The sequence below is a fragment of the Crinia signifera genome, chromosome 1 (genome assembly GCF_055691185.1).
Source record: "Crinia signifera chromosome 1, ASM5569118v1, whole genome shotgun sequence".
Taxonomy (NCBI): domain Eukaryota; kingdom Metazoa; phylum Chordata; class Amphibia; order Anura; family Myobatrachidae; genus Crinia; species Crinia signifera.
In genome coordinates, this window is record NC_139217.1 from 127313045 (window position 1) to 127328212 (window position 15168).

Below are 15168 nucleotides of genomic sequence, written 5' to 3' on the forward strand. Positions count from 1 at the left end.
ACACGCAGATCTGTGTCGGGTGACGGGCGGTCCCCGGCTCCGGCTGCAGTGCTAATATAATAACAGACACTCGGAAAATGGCTGCCCCCATACAGCATTATGGGGGCAGCCATTTTCCGAGTGTCTCTTATTATATTTGCACTGCAGCCGGAGCCGAAGACCGCCCGTCACCCGACACAGATCTGCATGTCGGGTTAGAGGCAGCGGCGCCGGCGGCAATGGGGTAAGGAGGGGGAGGGCAGGAGTCGGGAGCCGGGACCAGGTGGTAACTATAGTCCCGCAGACCCCCCAGGCGCCCACACCTGCCTAGCGCCTCCCCGCCACCGCGGGGGCTGCGGGACTATAGTTACGCCACTGTACTCAAAGTAAATGTTTGCAGAACAATGTTTTACCAACCTGCTGCATTAAACTACCACCTACATACTGTTCAACCTTCCTTATCTTGCTTTCACTGGTTTGTACAACGATTCTTCATTGGTCTTTTCCAAGCTCAATGTCCATACAATCTAAATTACTAAATTTTGCAGTTTAAAGCCATTTTCCTAAAGCAGAGCTCTGACAGTTTAACCTGTAGATTTCATAAGGACAGATGTACTAATTGATAATGATAAAATAGAAAGAGATAAACAGGTATTTACATACCACAAACCTGTTCTGACAAAGTCTCGTGACGCTGTCCTGTCTATGGGTTGCAGTGTTCCGCAGGCAGGGGGGTGCAGGTTGGGGGAGACAGCAATCGCCACTGCTGGTGATCACTAAATAGATGTCATGTGTATGCGCGCCTATTCAGTGTAGAGAGGGGAGCCCAAGGGCTGCCCAGATTCTCAGGGTGAACGGGGCATGCCCTCAAAATGATGAAAACAGGGCAGCAGTACTAGGCCACACTTCTTCCACCTGATGCCCATTCACCCCATGCAATTTACCTCATGTGAAAGGACTGATGGAGAACCTCCAGGGGATTTTCAAGGGAAGCCGGACGCGATACATTGCAGGTGCTATACTATTTATGATATGTGCAGATTGTCCAACCTCGGATCTGATAATTGGCCCGATCTCACCGGTTTCTCATCTTATTCTGTCGGAAACTGGTGAAATCGGGCCAAAGTGCACTTACTGTAACTATACAGGCTGTGTTTGAAAAATAACAGGAGCTGATTGGTTGGTACTTTGGGGTCTAGTTACTAAGATAAAGTGAAGAGAGATAAATTAACAGATATCGCTTCCTATCTGACATATTACAGTTGGGAACTGTTGGTTGGTACTTTATCTCTCCATTTTCTAACTCTCCAACGCATAGTACAGCTGCAGCCTATAGCTTCAGAAAAAGTTTTCAAATGAAATTATATACCTGGGGCATAATATAGATATAACTCATGAGTAAATGTGTACGCTAACGTTAAGGTTGGGTACGTGAGGATACTGCCTCTTCTGCTAGGCATACAGATGTGTCTATCTTCATCTATAATCCCGTGTGCACATGCATCGCGGGTGAGATTAGTCTGCATAACTAATATTTGATCATGTTGTGAAGCCGAGAAGCCAAATACAGTATTTCACCCATGATTAAAGCCAAGGAAGGAGGATGTAATGCAGTTTGATAGTGACTCCAACTCACATATAAACTACCCACTATGAAGCCACCACTAATGTTGGCCAAAATATTTTTGTAATATAATTATGCACTGATGCATTTAGTAATATGATTGTCTAGTGATGTAATTCTGGCATATATTCACTACATATTTATACTACATGAGTAAGCTGTGATAATGGAAGCTGGGAAGTATTTCTGCAGGAATATAGGTATCTCCTCTGCAGTTAGATACAATAGTGCTGCAGTTACATTTCCATTAACTCATTAGAACTTTGTTCTTTGTTTCCTTTTGCTTAGCACTCCAAAAATATCATATTGAAGATTCATAATGCGGGTCTCTCTCATCTATGTGTATCAGTCACTTCACATTAACATAAGTGCTAACACTGAGGCTTCCATGTAATCCTTCAGATGCGGAAGCAGTTGCTATTGCTGCCGCTTACATGGAAGCCGCAGTGATAGCACTTTTGTTAATGCAGCCTCCTAGGACACAGCATTGGATCAATTGCGACACCATCGGATCAACTGTGACACTATTAGCTGTGTGTCCCATTACTTTCCGCAAGCCGGTTGCCGCAGGCTCAAGCAAAAGGCTTTTGGGGGCCCATTTATCATGGATCGCATTTACAATGCGATCTGGGTGGAATGTTACCGCCCAGGATCGCATTGTAAAATGCAATCCTAGCGTGGGATGTATCAACCCTGACACTCAGGGACAGGGCTCTAGAAGGAACCCTTCCCTGCGATGTGCTGGGTCAGGCGCCGGGAGGTCTGCACATGCACGGTTAGTGCTGCCCCCCCGCCAACCCCGCTGACTGCACTGCCCCGACAGCAGTGTGGTATGTAACCCATAGGCTACAATGGGCTACCGCCTTCTCAGAATGGTGGTAGCCGAGGGATGTGATGCGCTGCCACCAAATGTTGATACATCAGGCAGCTTTGCATCTCCTATAGAAACCTATAGGGGAAGTGACGGGCGGCAGTATAGGAGGGATCACAGCAGTGATCGGAGATTCCGGCTGCGGTCCCTCCTAAATACATTGGGGTGATACTTCATTTTTGTGGCTAGCCCCTGAAAATGGGAGTTTAGCCGCAAATATTGAATGATAAATGGGACCCATAATTCTGTCTTCTGATAGAGATCCTGGCCTTGTCCATCACCCACAACAGCAGCAACACACTTCTAAACAGAATCAAAACTATTGTGCGTCCATCGTACTGCACAATAGGGGGAAATTTACTAAAGGAAATTTGTAAAAAAAATAGGTGTATTTTTATCCAGAAATACACCTTTTTTTGACATTTACTATCCCGAAAATACGGCAATTCGTAGTCGTATTGATGTGCTATCAATACGAATTGACGTATTTTCGGGATAGTAAATGTCAAAAATAAGTGTATTTCTGGATACAAATACACCTATTTTTTACACATTTCCTTTAGTAAATTTCCCCCATAGTCTGATTACCACAAAACACCGAACAATGGTATAGTCCTGCATGCGCTGCAGATCCACCAATCCTGAAGCTGGCCCAGCGTGCCTGGCACAGTGATGTTTTTTCTGTTATATTACATCTGTATCGATTGAGTAAACTGTGGATTCAAAATAACGTTTGGTCTGCCCCGTGTATCAGTTACAGATATTTTCTGGTAAACATGCACCAGATAAAATAGACTTGCTGATCGGTAGTTATCTCATTTTGCTGCCTAGATAATTTCTTCCTTTTCTTGCTGTGTAACTGCTGCTTAATACTTACTCTGAACATTAATGTTTGCTCTGTAAGTGCAAGCCATTTCTTTGTAGTCCCTGTAGGGCCTTTGTATCCTTGTGGAGCTTGTACTTTTTTTGCTTATTTAGTTTCCTGTCATTGGTTTGCCCCGCTTGCAAAAAAAAAAAAAAAACAGATCGCAAACACACCGCAAATCATTAACTAGGGATTATAAAATCTGCATTCAGAAGCCCAGCACAACATTTATACATAATGGGATATTCACGTAGTTACTAAAGAGTCCAATGTAGTTCTCACCTGAATCCAGTACATCGTTTTATAGAGGTAAGGTTGGAGCTTTCCAAACAGATTTCGTGTCCCAAGCAGTTTGCTGACTGTATGCTTTGTTCAATTAGGAAAGCCAGCTAATTCATTTTGCATAAACTATTTTAATCCCCTTCATGCAAGCGCACATTCAGAAGGTGTACGCAATCCTTGCATGAGTCATAGCTGCTGAGCAGGGGGGGGGGGGGGGAGCCAAATAATGCATAGCAATGTCTTTTATTTGACTTAATCTGGGATTAAAAACATTTCAAATGGCAGAAAACCTATAATATCACAATCTGGCAGCAGTGCCCATCTAAAAATATATCCAGGATCATAAAATGAATAGATTGATCATAGCTATTGAATACAGATGTTTATCATAATGTTTCAGGTAGCAAATACTGTAATAACGGCTCCTTTTTATCTCCTGTCCTCCTGTATAATACCCCCCTCTCCTATAATCAACTATACAGAGTGCCACAGACACATGGCTTAAGGTGCCCACACACGCACCGATCCCGGCGGTGCGATGCTATACGATGGGGTGCGCACTCCCGCGGCACCCCATCGTACAGTACAAAGAGTATGTGCTGCACATACTTTTTGTACTAGCTTTTTCTAGCATAGCATCGCATCGCATGCACATTGTATGCACAAGGCATACGATGCGATGCTGTGTGTGCTAGTTAAGCCCACAACGCACGCCGGGATCGGTGCGTGTGTGGGCACCTTTACACATGGCCTTGAATCACTAGAATACAAAGATAGGTTAACCAGGCTGAATATGTTTTCACTGGAGAAACGGAGGTTGAGAGGTGATATGATTAGTATGTTCAAATACAGGACTGGGAATCATAAGGAACTGGGAGATTAATCGTTCACTAGCAGGCCTATACTTTGGACACGCGGGCATGTACTGAGGCTCGAGGAAAAGAAATTCTGTACTGAATTAAGAAGAGGAGTCTTCACCATTAGAGCAGTAAAATTCTGGAACTCATTGGCTACAGCATCTACTGTTAATGAATTTAAATCAAAACTGGATGCATTTTTTGCCACTATCCTATAGATATGATTTACTCAAGTCAGTAGTTACAAGTGAAATAGGTTGAACTCGATGGACTAACGTATTTTTTCAACCGTAATTACTATGTCACTATGCATGTTACACTCTTTATTTCACCTGTTATGCCCAAAGGGATGTGACCTATTATAAAGGGGGTGTGACCTCACAGGGATCTATGTTCCATCACTCCGGGGGTGTGCGCAGCATCCTCAGAGATGCTGGCTGCATCAGGAGACTCGACTGTGTGTAGTACCTGCTCTTCCTCAGTGACAGGAGTCGGGTGCTGCAAGAGAATAACACATTGCAGGCTGCAGTGAGATATTCTCATGCAGCACCCGGCTCCTGTCACTACAGAGCCAGCACTTTTAACTAGAGATGAGCGGGTCCGGATTCCTGAGATCCGACAGATCCGAATATCGGGAATCCGGGCCAGATCCGAGCCGGCTCGGGAGTTCCCGCCTGAATTCCGGACCAATAACGAGGCCGAACGTCATCATCGCGCTGTCGGATTCTCGCGGGAGCGGGATCTTATAAAAGACGCACGCGCGCCCCGCCATCTTCACTCTAATCTTGGAGAGGGAAGAGGGTGGTTGGGAAGCTCCGTGTGCTCTGTGCCATGTGCTCCGTGACCTGACCTGTGCCCTCACTGCCCTGTTCTGTGCTCCGTGCTGTGCTCCGTGCCATGTGCTCCGTGCTGTGCTGTGCTCTGTGACCTGCCCTGTGCCCTCACTGCCCTGTGCTGTGCTCCGTGACCTGCCCTGTGCCCTCACTGCCCTGTGTTGTAGACTTGAGAGTCAGTGACTGTTTATAGGCCTGAGCCCTGTAGTGTGATTTAACTAACTAGGTGCTGCAGTGCTCACACGCAGGGGCTGCAGTGTCCACTGTCCAGGGGCTGTCCTGTGGCCCGTGCCCTGTTGTGATTTATTTAGCCCTAAGCCCTGTGTTGTGATTTATTTAGCCCTGAACCCTGTGTTTTTTGTGATTTAACTAACTAACTCAGTGCTGCAGTGCTCACACGCAGGGGCTGCAGTGCTGCTGAGTAGTACACTGTGTACAGGGGCTGCAGTAATACAAGGGGCTGTGTCCAGTGTGACGGCTGTGTCCAGTGTACAGGAGCTGTGTCCAGAGGCTGTGTCCATTGTCCAGGGGCTGTGTCCAGGGTGACAGGCTGTGTCCAGTGTCCAGGGGCAGTGTCCAGGGGCTGTGTCCAGGGGCAGTGTCCAGTGTCCAGGGGGCTGTGTCCAGTGTGACAAACTGTGTCCAGTGTAAAGTAAGAAAAATAAATAAAAGTAATAAATAAGTGCTGAAGCTGCTACCACCAGTCATGACCAGGCTGATACCTCTTTGTATTTGCTGTTTGTAGCAATTGTCTTTTTTTGGGATAGTTTATTAAACTGCCACCCTGTCTGCCCCTGCAGTGCCGCTCTGCCAGGTTGGAAGTGTAAGGTCCACATGTATGTGATGCCGACTGCTGTCGCTTAGCTTAGTCATCCAGCTACCTTGGTATACCCTTTTGGCCCAACTACAGTAAATGAAAAACAATTTTGTAAGCTGTGAAGTGATCAAAATTGACTAGAAATGAGTGGAAACTAATGTTATTGAGGTCAATAATACTTTAGGGGCAAAAACAGGCCCAAATTCTGTTATTTTAGCCATTTTTAGCATTTTTTCATAAAAATCCAGATCCAAAACCAAAACCCACAAGGGTGGTTTTGCCAAAACCAATCCAGATCCAAAACACGAAGGGAGATCCAGATCCAAAACCAAAACCCGAAAAAGTGGCCGCCGCACATCTCTACTTTTAAGTCACCCTCCCTGAGGAGCCAGCACTTTTAAGTCACCCTCCCTGAGAAGCCAGCACTTTTAAGTCACCCTCCCTGAGGGTGACATCTGGGTACGTACCGGACCTGCCTAATGTCACCACTGCAGCAATTGCCACCTTTGGCAATTTCAGGCCCCAGTATAAAGGAGTATGGCCACACCACATTGTAAATTTAGGGCTCCATCAGTATTTACTGAAGCAGATGCATGCTGTTGCAGGTGATGTGACACTCCACATTGGGAGCTGTAAGCTCTATCGCTTTGTAACTGCCCCACCCTGACATGTTTGTATGCAATGGCTAATTATCATGCAATGTAGTAATTATCAAAAAACTGGGCATGTGCTGCAATCACAATGTGAATGTGTGAGGGTGCCGTTGTGGTTCTACTTGTGCTGAGACCTTGGTGTCAGAATAATTGATAGAAAGTGGGTGCTTGTAGACAGTTTAATATGATTGGTTGAGAAAACACAGGCGTGTTCAGACGAGTATCTTCATATGCTGCATGATCATACATGGCCTTTGAGTCGCTATTGCTGTGGCCAGTCTGCGTAGCCATAGACCAGCACTTCGCTTCATTGTGGTCAGTAATTGCATATACTGTAGTCCACCAATGTTACTTTGCAATGGCTCAGGTGGGTGTCTTTTTTCCTTTCTGGCAGCAGCTTCACTTACTAACATTAGAAGCTTTGTAGCCTAGAGAATCGCAATTGCGTTAGCGTAAAAACATGATTTATTTATATTTTACCTTGTTGTTGTGGACTTCCACTCTTTGCTTTTGAACAAAAAAAAACATTTACTTTCAACCTTTTTACACAGGTTCCTTGAAGGCATATTCTAGTTTCTTTTCTAATGCACAGATTTAATAGAGCAGGAATCTGAATTTGATTTCTAAATACATGACAGTTCTCTGTGCACCGGTTGAGGCTGACGTTAAGGAACTGTGTAACATTGTAAACTCTCATTTAAAATACTTCAAGCTTTTATCCTGAAGGCTTCTTGCCATAAAACTCTCCTTTGTTACACAAATGCTCGTTGATAGATCATAACACAAAGAGGTGTAAGAGCTTCAGGATTCTCTGTAGAAAGAGTACAGCAATTAAGTAAAAAACGAGAAGTTCTATTATACAATACAAAGCACATTAATGCATGCTATTCAACAGCTGATTACATTTTTAATGTAAGGTTAAAAATATAATTGTATGGGTCTATCTCATTGTACTAAAGGTGATCGTTGCTCCAGCTTTAAATAAATTTGAGCTGTTTTTTTTTCTTCATGATTTGAAAGGGTATGTTATACCGAGAGGATCATGTGACTAATTTAATTTAAAATATAATTGATTTATATTTATTTATTAAGCTGAAGAGTGATGTCATCTCATTGTCAGATAATAACAACAACACTTAAAATAAAATAACCCGCTGTACCAGTGAGGTCACTTCTAGAGAGTACCAGCCAAGGCTGATTCTAGTTTAAGTGGAACCCAAGGCTAATATTTTCCCCAACCAAAATGAACATACAGTAAAGTATCTCTGGATAATGCTTTCAACATATCAGTCTCAGAGCCCCTTATTACCCATTTATATGTCTCAATGTTCCCTTGTGCCCCCTTATATGGCAGCCCAGAGCCCATCCATTCTCTCTTATGCTAGCCCAGAGGCCCCTTATTCCCTTTTTTTATGTTTTATAGTCCCTACAGGATTGCAATTCTCTCGCCCAATTTCTTCATGTGTCTTACCATTGTCAACCCCCACCTGCATCTCACCAGCATCATCCTTACCTCTCCAATGCATCTCTGCATCCTTCATTTCTCAAGTTTAACCTACCTTTGTCCCTCCAGCAGCTCATTCTACCTGTGTCTCTAGAGCAGCTCAACTTACTTGTGTCCCTCTAGCACCTCACGCTACCTGTGTCCCTCCAGCAGCTCACCCCACCTGTATCCCTCCAGCCTCTCATCCCACCTGTGTCCCTCCAGCAGCGCACCCACCTGTGTCCCTCCAGCACCCCACCCCACCTGTGTCCCTCCAGCAGCTCACCCCACCTATGTCCTTCCAGCAGCTCACATGCCTATGTAATTTTGGCAGCTCACCCCACCTGTGTCACTCCAGCAGCTCCATCCCACCTGTGTCCCTCCAGCAGCTCCACCTCATCTGTGTCTCTCCAGCAGCTCCACCTCATCTGTGTCCCTCCAGCAGCTCCACCCCACTTGTGTCCCTCCAGCAGCTCAGTCTACCCAATGTCCCTCCAGCACCTCAGCCTACCCAATGTCCCTCCAGCAGCTCAGCCCACCTGTGTCCCTCCAGCTGCTCAGCTCACCTGTGTCCCTCCAGCAGCTCACCCCACCTGTGTCCCTCTGGCAGCTCACCCCCCCCCCCCCCCCCCGTGTCCCTCCAGCAGCCGGGATGCCTGTGTCCCTCTGGCAGCTCATCCTGCCTGTGTCCCTCTGGCAGCTCATCCCACTTGTATCCCTCCAGCAGCTCACCACCTGTGTCCCTCCAGCAGCTTACCTTGCCTGTGACCCTCCTGTAGCTCACTCCACCTGTGTCCCTCCGGCAGCTCACCCCACCTGTGTCCCTCTGGCAGCTCACCTTGCCGGTGTCCCTCCGGCAGCTCACTCCACCTGTGTCCCTCTGGCAGCTCACTCCGACTGTGTCCCTTCCGCAGCTCACTCCACCTTAAACTAAAAAGTTTAGTAAAAGACTTTAAGCAAGCATTATTGTCGAGAAAACAGCAGCTTACCTTGCCTGTGACCCTCCTGTAGCTCACTCCACCTGTGTCCCTCCGGCAGCTCACCCCACCTGTGTCCCTCCGGCAGCTCACCTTGCCTGTGTCCCTCCGGCAGCTCACTCCACCTGTGTCCCTCCGGCAGCTCACCCCACCTGTGTTCCTCCGGCAGCTCACCTTGCCTGTGTCCCTCCGGCAGCTCACTCGGGATGCAAATAAAATCCCGGCGGTCGGGATCCCGGCGTTCAGAATCCCGATGCCGGAATCCCGACCGCCGAAATACCGACACATTCTCCCTCCTGGGGTGTCCACGACACCCCTGGAGGGAGAATAAATTAGCGTGCCGAGCGTAGCGAGGCACCGGGCCCGCTGCGTGGCGAGCGCAGCGAGCCCGCAAGGGGGGGCGATCCACGTCCCCCCCTTGTCGGCATTTTGGCTGTCGGGATTCCGGCGTCGGGATTCTGAACGCCGGGATCCCGACCGCCGGGATTCAATACTGAATCCGCTCACTCCACCTGTGTCCCTTCGGCAGCTCACCCCACCTGTGTCCCTCCGGCAGCTCACCTTGCCTGTGTCCCTCCGGCAGCTCACTCCACCTGTGTCCCTCTGGCAGCTCACTCCGCCTGTGTCCCTCCAGCGGCTCACTCCACCTTAAACTAAAAAGTGTAGTAAAAGACTTTAAGCAAGCATTAATTGTAGAGAAATGCAGAGTTTCAGAGACTGAAGCTCCCTCTCTGCACCCCATTCCTCCACTTGTGCACTCACGTTGACACTATCCCAAAATGCCAAATTTCACGGTAAAACAGATCTGACCAAGTTTTGTCCGAGTCAGAATTGGATATAAGCAGAAAGTGTAACATTGCATCTGCTTCCTTTGCAATGATTAGCAAGTCCATAGTCTGAAAATGTGAATCTGTTTAGGCATGTACTTACAAACATGAATTAGGCCATCGAAAACCTTAGAATTTGACACAGTGGGTGGACTGGCCATGCACAATTACTACTTATTTTTGCTGGTCCTGAATAAAAAAGCAATAAAACAACCTGGGCTGCTCACTTTAACGTTAATTTACATCTTCGGCACTCATATTGGGAAGCAATTGCTTGTTCTAACAAGTGCTTAAGTCAACTGCTTCAAAGTAACTCCAATTAAAAGTGAATTACAATTGCCTACAACATTTGATTGTTTCATTTGTCATGCTTATGCTGTGTGGAGACGCAGGGCTTCTTAAACTTAATGTAGGCCTTTCTGCTCACTGTAGACTTGGAATATTTTGCACAAAAAAAAAAATAACAGTGCATGTTAAAAATACTAGATTAGAATACAGCATGAGCAGGGACCCAGGAGCATGAGAACACTAGCTTGTAAGCACTTTAAACATCTCATGGTCATTTCATAGAATGTACATGATGCATGCTGTGATTATGTATGTACAGAAAAATAAAGCCTGCATCGCTACTACAGTGTCCAGTCTGAGTAGCCATAAAGCTACCCTAGCAGTCCATGTTCCTCATTATTGTCTATAGTCTGTGTCACGGTCCCACCGGTCGCCTGCTCCGATACGTCAATCTGAGCAGCGCCGGCCGTGACTGGGGTTCACTCAGGACACTCGGGTCCTTTCCTTGAGGTACACTGCCACCAGCCAAAACCTGATTTTAGCGCCTGAAACTGCGCAAGGGGCGGCTTGGCTCGCCCCTGACCACACAATACAAGATAACAATGGTAACGTTTTTCAGCCGTTCTCTTCCGAGGCTAATGAGTCTTAGGAACACAGAACCAGAACTGGGAATATGTATTATTTATTCCTAGAAATACTACAGAGCTTTAAACAATATGGCTACAAGACATTACAATGATTTTAAAAGTACACACAACAATTTTTAAATGCAAATTTCAGAAATAAAATAAAAGGAAAAAAAGACAGAATCGTATCCTACAATCCTGAAGTGGGGGGGTCCTCCACAAGAAATCTCTCGTCGCCTACAGCCTGTTTTGCTAGACCCCCAGGTAGTGACGCTGACTATAGGGAGAAGAGTCTTAGTTATACCTTGCAGACTCCCTCATCCCTCCCACCCTTGGGATTTTTAACCATTCCCTTGCTGAGCCTAGTGAAGGTCCCTAGATATAGGATCTTTCCCATAAAGAATTTGTCCCTGCTTTGAAGTAGATTTTCTACATTCCTCAAGTGATAAGAGGTGATTTAGTGCAGGGCCAGAGCACCTTTTGGCCTGTTGGCTGGACACTATTGCTCTCCCCCCCAATCTGGTTTATGAGGGGTCTCAGATCTTATCTTACATCCTAACTCCAGAGGAGTCCACAGATGGCTACACTCCCTGGGTCACCAATAGTCCACACACATAATACATGACATGTTCTGATCTCCCACATAATAATCACAGGCGGCATGATTTTACCAAACATACCAGACATACATTGATTGAACAGATAATCATAACAGGAGGCATACGTTAATTTGATCGATCACCTGATCTGATCGTTACACCTCCCCCTTTTAAAATGGCGCACAGAGGCGGTGACCCACGTCACCGTCTCATCAGTGCGCTATTAACTATATCACCTGGACAGGTAGCAGTGGTCTCTGTGCTGAGACAGACTGCCACTGATTCTGCGGGATCTGTACTAACACTTCACTATACTTGACGTCTGTCATGGCACCACCTGACGCCATAGCCGTGGCTAGGGTGGGCAATGGGCATAGTCCCTGTCCCTCTCGCAGGAGATGGCAAACTAAAAGCACACAGGTGTCCTCGAACCCATAGGCTGTGAGCACACTGATATAGTGGGAGCTGTGTCCATCCCGGCTGATATTGACACAGCCCACCACAGCTGTGCGTCGTACTCCTGGGCACGGATTCTCCCCTGCAGCTGGCAGTTTGGCCTTACTCACTGAGATCAGTACCAGACCATTCCTCCACACCCCAAACGGCCATCCCCCTGGGACTCGTAACTCGGCACGTTTAACTGTACCACAGGTGTGGGGCATTCTCCCAGCACTATATACAGACTTAAACATGTCTTCCCAGCACCTCTCCTGAGCTGACTGACCCCCCCTCCCCTTCACTGGGGGGAAGGTCCACTCACTCAACACCTCACACCTCATCCTTTTGTGAGGAGATTCTCCCTCTTTGTCTGTGTGTGTGAATTGCGAAGGGGGGCACGTTTCTGCAAGGGGGAATACCAGCAGGTCATTGTCCCCTGTCTTGGGAACATCCCAGCTCAGCTTTTCTGAGGTTAATGGAGCTGAGTTTACCTGTTCTTCACGGGCCCTCCCACCCTTCTGGTTACACACAGCAGCTTCCCTACTAGCCACTGGCTCTATTCCTGAAACAACCCTCTCACTGCACCCAGGTGTATCTTTCCCACTTCCCAGGTATGGGGCAGCCTGTGCAGGGTTGATTCTCAGTTCTGCGTGGAAAGCCAAGCTTTCCATGTCAGTCCAGGACACCTTCCTGAGCCTGACCTTCCCTCCCAGACCCGCAGGTTCTGTGCCTGGGGTGGTGCCACTGAGGTTCTCAGGAGAGGCATCCGTTATCCAGTGATGCTGGAAAAATGCACTCTCTGGAGAGTTCTCAGTGTCTGGAGGGAACCCCTGCTGTGTTCCTGTATCTGTGTTTGTGTGGCTACAGTAAGGAGGGGGGTTTGGGGGGAAAGCTGCAGTAAGGGACACTCTCTCCCTATCTGACAGGTCTACAGTGCACACAGGGCCCACCAGGTCACTTATTATACCTGGTACCACAGTTCCCACAGTAGCGCAAGACATCACATTATCAACAGCAACATCACTATCATAACCTGGGGAGACATCCTGCAATACCTGCAAATTAGCCTGTGCATCTTCCACAACACATGGGGCCCATCCTGCTGGCTTACAATTGCACCGTGGCAAACCCGCTATATCTGGATCCCATTGTCTCTGAGCAGGAATGACGTTATCTGAGCATGTTGTCACCAGTAACTTATTGGCAGGTACATGCTCTGCCTGCAACCAACTCAGATCTGTCCCATTTCTGCAGTTAGCGTCCCCGGGCACCATGTCACAACCAGACATCACTGGAGGAACAGGGTTAACGTCTAGCACAGCAACCTTAATGACATCACCATCAGCACTCCTACCACTGATGAGTGAGGGTGTCTCATTCCCAACTAGATTAGGGCATTCATTTAACCCCACAAACTGGCAAGGATTACCCACTATACCTGTCTCTAACTCACCCTTCACCTGTACCGAAGGTACGGCACTATCACAGATCATCCCAGGGGCTTCACACAAAATAACAACATTGCAATGTTCAGCATGGTTACATACTACCTGAGATGCATCATATGGTTCAGAAGGGTTAGCGACAGATATGTGTGGAGTTAATAAAAGTCCCACATCAGTAGTCCCACACATACTTGTGTGCATACAGTCAGAAAGTCCCATCCCTATTTCCGACATAGTCTCTCCCCTGCATACTTTCACTATGCAGCCAGCCGCTTCCGGCAACAAATCTGGAGCAACGGGAGGGAACATGCTGCTCACATCTTCCAGCAGTTTAAACTGGACCTTGTGATGTGAGGTCTCTGGAACAGGTTCCACACCGATTGTAGCAGGCCCGGGTACCATGTCCATGAGGGAAACCCCGGTAGGCTGTGTCGTGTGTTCCATAGCTGGTGATAGAAGCTGTTCCAGGCGATTCCTTTCAGCCTCTGCCCAGCGGCACTGCTCTTTCCACCATGGAGTATCGAGCTTTTTACAATCATAAGCATATTGCTGCGCTATTTCAAAACAGTCCGTCAGGTCTCTCAGCAGTAACCAAGGAGTCGCATCGGGACCCCAGGTTAGGAACTCACCGCGATACATGCCAAAACCATTGCGCTCATCATTTCGTGCACGGGTGAGCCGCTTGATCATCTCCCAGCGGGACTTGTTGGGGCAGGAGATACCTTGCAGCTGACATTCTGTAGTGAGTTCTTCTGGGCTCATAAGCCTAAACGGATAATCATCACCATATGGGTCAGAATACTCACTGGGCTCTTCTGGTGCTGTAGGGGATTGGTACTCTGCAGTCTCCCTGACTGCCACACATCCTACAGTCTCCCTGGTGCTAGCAGAGATGTCACCTCTCTGAGCATCGGCTGTAGTGTCCAGGGCCAGCTCATTACTCACAACCAAGCTGACACTCACTTGGCTTCCTCTGTCTGCTTTCAAGACAGGGAACTGTGCCTGACGCGGTCCGGTGAAATTCGCGTCAGCGGTCATTTGGGACCTCTGTCCCTTGTTAGGCTCCCCATGATTGATAACAGAGTCCACACCATGATCCAACACATTATTTACTTCCGCAGACAGTAAAAGTTCAGTACGAAGCCCATCTCCTGCTAACTCAGTAGCCACGGCAGATAAAGTCTCACGTAAAGGTTCGCCATCATGATGCCCTGTATCATCCTCCACTGGTTCACCAACAGCGATCAGCCCCCTGAGCCTCACCAGTTCCAACTGGTACTCACGCTCGGCCTGACGCTCCGCAGCCTCTCTGTCCACAGTGGCTTTGCGCTCCGCAGCCTCTCTGTCGACAATGGCTTGGCAGTGCTGCACCAGCTGCAAAGCGAATACGGGGTTCACATTCTTAATTTGCCCGATAACAGCTAGAAGGTCGCTCGGCAGTGTAGACTTGCTGGGTCCAGCAGAAGGGTTTAACCCTGGCGCGGCATCGTTTGTACTGTCCAGTGCTGACTGAGCCCCTGGGGTAGGATTGTCCATGGACTGGTTTCCTCCAGCAGCTAGAGTCCGATCGGCATCCACTAGTGCCTGAATCATACGTTTTCTACTCTGGCCAGACCAAGGGATATTCCTCCGCACACACACGACCGCCAGGTCATCTCTCCTCATCTGCTGGTAATCAGCCATCCGGAGTCTCACACTTGTCAA

General features: G+C 47.7%; 1 protein-coding gene across 5 annotated transcripts in view; it reads left to right on the top strand.

Annotated features, from left to right (window-relative positions):
• The window catches only part of INPP4B (inositol polyphosphate-4-phosphatase type II B), a 512352-nt gene that overhangs the window by 165843 nt on the left and 331341 nt on the right, over nt 1-15168 (top strand). Inside the window, exon 1 of one of the 5 annotated variants that reach the window (XM_083173231.1) lies at nt 3579-3648. The exons of the other annotated variants lie outside the window; for them this stretch is intronic. The gene's annotated coding sequence lies outside the window, so the exon portion shown is untranslated. Of the gene's footprint in view, nt 1-3578; nt 3649-15168 lie in introns of those variants that run through there. 5 annotated transcript variants of the gene reach the window in all.